Genomic DNA, 5,786 nt, shown 5'->3' with positions numbered 1-5,786 from the left:
CTGCAAGCTGACTTCCCCACTGTCATGTTATGAAATGTATACCTGGGATGTGACACTTCTATACTGCTATACAATATGCCCTCAAACACATAGTATTAATCCATATGATAACTTGCTTGATAGTTTACTTACCAAGAGATAAAAAAAAACCCTTCACTTATTGTTGAAAGGCTGCATTGAATTAAAAGAAGAAATAAAGTTTAACAAAGAAGTAGGCTAGAAATGTTGTACATTATGTTTTGGGCTTCTGTACCAGCTCAAGGCAACCACAGCCCTTTAGCAGGCAAGATCTGTGCCTCCAAAGATGCCCCAGTAGCTCCCCATCTTCTTTTCTGCTGATTCACTGCACATGCTCTGTGCTGCTGTCAGTTACTGAGCTTAGGGGCAGATTTATCAAAATGTGTGATTAGAGCTCACCACAGAAAGAAAAACACACTCTCTATTCATTCCTGTGGAATTTTTATAAGTATATTTATCAGTAGATGTAAGTTAGAGTTTGCCATTTGATAGATATACTTCTAGAAATTCTATAGAAATGAATAAAAAGAGGGAGAATTTTCCTGTGGTGAGCTCTGATCTCACATTTTGATAAATCTGTCCCTTAGGGACTGACTCACATTATACTGTGTATATAGAATATAAATGTCACAATATAAGCTTAATTAGTAATTCATTTAGATAATTAATAGGCAGCTCTGAAAGCAATAAGCTAGCATGCAAATTTAATAATCAGCCCCATGGTATCAGCTCTCATTTTCTGCTCAATTATTTGTGCTGACCCCTAAGCTTAGCTTCTCAAAAGCTGCTTAGAGCACACTGAGCATGTGCATGTCAATGACACTTCTTACGGAATTAAAGATAGTCAGCTCCTGTGGCAACTTTGTAGGGCTGGATAATGACCATTTTAGAGATACTGCTGGTGCAGTAATTATAATGTTTAAAATGATAATATGAATAACATTGGACCTGCACTGGTTTTAGAACATATTTCTGATTTCTGATCATATGACTGATGTCTGCATGTTTGCTTACCTTTGGTTCTGCCATAATGTTAACTTTTGGATGAAATTGCATTTCAATATTAAATATGATATATTGCAGTGATATTTAGCATCAGTTTAGTAGTAGTAATAATAATTATTTGGTTAATGCTGATGATAATGAATCTTACAGAAAACAGGACTGAACCTTTAGCTGGCCATACATGGTCAAATTTAAACTGGCAATTTGAGTCCTTCAGACCTGCCTGTGTATAGGGCCCTCAGACAGTCCTCCCCTACTAATATCTGGCTATAAATTGGGCAGATGTTGATAGCAGGCTTGATTTTTCAGTCGGATTGAGGACCGCATTGCTTTAGTGATGTGGTCTTCACTTCAACTTCTCATATCCCCTTCATTGCAATGTAATCATTTGGCCCTATGGCCAAACAATAGCATTGGCATGATATTGTCCACATTGGGCATATCGGTGGAAAGATTAGCTTCTTTGGTGACCAAACAAATAATCTTACCATGTATGGCCACTTTTAGTAGGACAGTTTGACCCTTTCCCTGATTGCTATCCCTTGCACACATGGCCACAATGTTTAGCCTACTTGTATATTGTAGCTTGTACACAGAAAGGGTAACAGGCAAAATATCAGGGAAAAACAGAGGTACATAGCTTTCTGTAGTAAGGGGCAAGCAACAAGACAGCACCCTTGTGCAGTGTTGGCCTAGGCTGGAAATGTAGTTAAAAAGCCCAATGGTCCCTCAGCAACAAGCATACTCCCTTCAGCATTCTCTAACAAATATCTCACACTCCCTGCAGGCTGCCTACAGTACCTCTGGTTTCTTCTTCATTACATGAGGAACTTGTCCCTTTATCTCCTGTCATAATATTGTCTCCCTGCTCCTTCCTTCTTATAACTTCCTATTTACTTCTCTGCCTCACTTTTCTCCCCTGGTCTCCTATGGTCTTTCTTCTTCCAGCTTTTTGTCTTCTCTTTCGCTCTGCTTTATTTCCTCCACCACCTCTGCAGATGAACTGAAATAAGAAAAATGTTCAGTAAATGAACAATTGCAACTGTAGCCATAACTTTAGGTATAGACAGGTAGGTAACACAATACACTCACATATACCTATACTAATATCATTATGTCCAGGAACTCTATGCACAAATGCTTCCCATTCCCCTGCTGGGAGTGACACACTGCTAGTTATATGGCTATTAAATCACATTCACTAAAAGGATTTCTGATATATAGGAACATATTTGTTCAGTACAGGAGTGAAAATATGATATAATAATAAGATTTAAAATTGATCTGACACCTACTTTAACAGCTGTACAAGAGAAACTTAGTTCCTAGTGCAAACAGACTGCTGTCTTTTAAATTGTATCAGTGCCACTTAGACTGTAAGTTCTATGGCCACTTGATTTTTCGGTACTGTCTTTATATTTATATTTGAACAAATGCCATATAACCCAAAGACAAAACCAGGGTTGCATCCATATAGATGACTGAACACCACGCTCATCTGTGACAGTAGATATGCAGCACAAACTGGTTCTTAAGTCCTAATCAGCAGTTTATAGGTCAGGCAGTGGGAAGGAGCTGTAATATTACACCCCTTTAAGCAATCTCTTTCTGTATTACCATAACAGCTTGCTACTGTACATTCTGTATGCATTGGCAAATGAAGCAATGCAGAACCTGTAGTGCCTGTATAAGCATGGCACAAGATATTTTGTATGGATTTTCAGCTCCACTCACTGAAATATATTCCTAGGTGCTCCAGACAGCATTAATCAAACTGTTTATAATATTGGGAGAAGAGGGTAATTGCATGGCATCTCCGGGTTTACCAGTCCTTCAAATGCCCAATGGTCCACAAAATGTCAAGGGAACAAAAAATATTTGCTTATCCATCTGTAGCTAATTTTTATTATACTTCAGATTGCCAGTACAGTGTTATTTGGATAAAAAGCACAGTCAGAGTAGGTTACTGACATCTACTGGTCAAAATACTGAATGGAGCATGTGCTTTCATTCCTTGGACATATTCCTAAGTACCAATTTGTCTTCAGTATTAAGCGATTTTCCTTTGCCCAGATAGTCTACATCCGTCCCTTCTTTGATTTTGTGTGACCAAAATCAATGTTTGTGTACCCAAACTTACATATTTGCATGATTTATAATAGACTGAAAGCTGAAAACAACAGAGATTTTAAGCAAGTTGCACAGAAATTTCAGATTCCAGAAACATCCCCAAAGCTAAGCATCAACACATGTTATTTTTTCCAGCAATTGCTAGAATTGTAAAGATGAATATATGTAAGACTCATTCAGTTAATCAAAAGTCTGTTTTATTATCAGCATGTACTTTACATGGGCTCCACTGTAGTATGAGACACCCCTGCTCCTTCTGCCTGGTCTCACACAGCAGTACAGGGCAGGCACCGGTGCTTCTTTTCTTGTATCCTGCAACCCTAAATAGTAGGTAAGTGACGTACACCGTGTTATTGTAGGCCCATATCCGATTACGCAAAATGTCTGGCCATCTCTTGTGGTGCTCTTCACCCATTCACCAGTAAATGTAAGAAGGATGAAGCATTTGGGTAGAAAGTTCCTGATTCACCAACCGGATGGGTGGTCTGCTGGGTACCCTGCCTGCGTATTTGGGTCAGCTGCAAGTCTTTCCCTTCCCACCCACCTGATGATTAAGCAATTTTTCTTACCTTTGCTTGGTTGATTCGCCTCCAGAATGATGTCACTTCCAGTTTCATGGGTGTGGTGTAAGTAATCCATTGAGAGTTGGGCAGCGGGTCTGGGTAGGGGGCATAGCGGGGTGACGGGTGCAGGTCAGGTTTAGAGTCAATGGGGCAGATTCACTAAAGGTCGATAAATGAGCGCTATTTATAGCATGCGTTAAAAATTTTATTGCTTCTTATTTTTTGTGACTTAGCGCTCGATTCACTAAAAAGACACGTGTCATAATTAAGAAGCAATGTCCTTCGCGTTATTTAACTCGCGATGACTGATTTTACACAATATTTTAACGCATGCATTTCCGCCGCGTGCGAAAAAATGCACGCCATATTAGCCATACACACCATATTAGCATGTAGCAGTTACTTTCTGAAAACTACTGTTCTGAAAATTACCATTTCCCTGAACTGGAGGATGCATCACTCTAGGACGATCACATACTTGAAAAAATCCGACTGCAAACTCCATGTTGTGTTGCCAAAACCTCACGAACAGCAATTTTCTTAAAGTACTGCCTACCCCAAGTAGGAGTTAATATTCGCAGATTAATGTGATATTTAGCGCGTTTAACGCTTCATATGTGTTTGTGAATCATGCGTAAGTACTATTTCTATTCGCTGATTAACGCAATGCGTTAGAAATAAGTCTTTGCGATGATGCGTTTTTTCCGCATGCGATATTAGCACTAGGTGGAGAGTGAAAAGGGTTGTGGAGACAGGAAGGGGATTTAAGGGGGAGGAGAAAAGTGTGTGGAGAGATTCTTCTAGTTCTGCTACAACCTGCTCTGGGTCATCACAGATGTGGTGTGAGACTTTTACGACCCTTTTTAGTAACCCTCTTATATTGTAAATTTGATCTGACGGGAACCACTGAGGGCACCTGCAGTGCCTGAGCATAACTTTCCAGATTAAAAAAAAAAATGCTCACTTTTTTGCTGCAACTTCATGGAATCTCTGAAAAAAACACTACATTGAATAAATTCAAATCAGCCCCTGGGGGTGAGCATAGGAAGCAATGTCAGGCAAACGGCTGAAAATGGCGAGCTGTAGAAATAATAACTGGCAATATACACATTATGGCACAGGAGGCACATAAACTGAGGATTTTGGTGCCCTGCAGATGATGGATGTTGTTTAATTCTCTTACTGCTGAGCAGAACAGAAAAATATAGAATGTGATATAGGAAGTAAAGAAGTAAAGCAGGAGAGGAATAGAGTGGAAAAGCTGATATCGCGCTGCTACAATTTTGACACAGCCCTGCATAGTAGGCTAATTCATAAACTACAAAATGTAAATTTATATGTATTTCCACACTGACATATTCTTTCTTATCACCAATGTGATATATCATATATCCATGTGTAATATACAAACACGTACAGTTGAATTGTTTTTTAATGTCAATTCCTGTTTATAAGTGGCCCATTAAATGCTATGTTTACTTTTTGTTCTGTGCTCCAGCATAAGATCTCTGGTTGTCTATGTGCAGCTTCTCTGGTTTCTGTTCATTTACCTTCCTACACACTCTTATTCCCCACCGAAATACTCAGGGCAGGTGCTGCAAAATCATCATTTATTTAGTATTGTGTTATATTTAACATATATATATATATATATATATATATCCATGTGAAACATCACTGCATCACAAAACCATGTAACATATATGAGCCTTTATCACCCTTGGGGGCTCGTTATATACTCACATAGATAGCAATATTAGCACCTTTCATTAAATTTAATGGTATGTCTCCACAGTTTTGTCATCTTAATACATTTCATGCAAAGTGGCAGAGATTGTGCTTATTGTGTAAATAGATTTATTTCCAAAAGAAACATTTAAACAAATTGCACTAATAATATAATGTTGTATCAATGTAGAAAGACATAGGAAATAAATAGCATTTCTTCCCTATATGAGACTGTTAATAAACAGTGTTCTCCTCACAATGAGTCAGTTAATAGATGCTTCTATGAAAAGACACTTATTAAAGGAGAAGGAAAGTAATTTTGGCATTTTACTGCCAATAGAT

The sequence above is a fragment of the Xenopus tropicalis genome, chromosome 1 (genome assembly GCF_000004195.4).
Source record: "Xenopus tropicalis strain Nigerian chromosome 1, UCB_Xtro_10.0, whole genome shotgun sequence".
In the NCBI taxonomy this organism is placed as follows: domain Eukaryota; kingdom Metazoa; phylum Chordata; class Amphibia; order Anura; family Pipidae; genus Xenopus; species Xenopus tropicalis.
The sequence above is the reverse complement of the archived record's forward strand: the minus strand, read 5'-3'. Positions refer to the sequence as shown.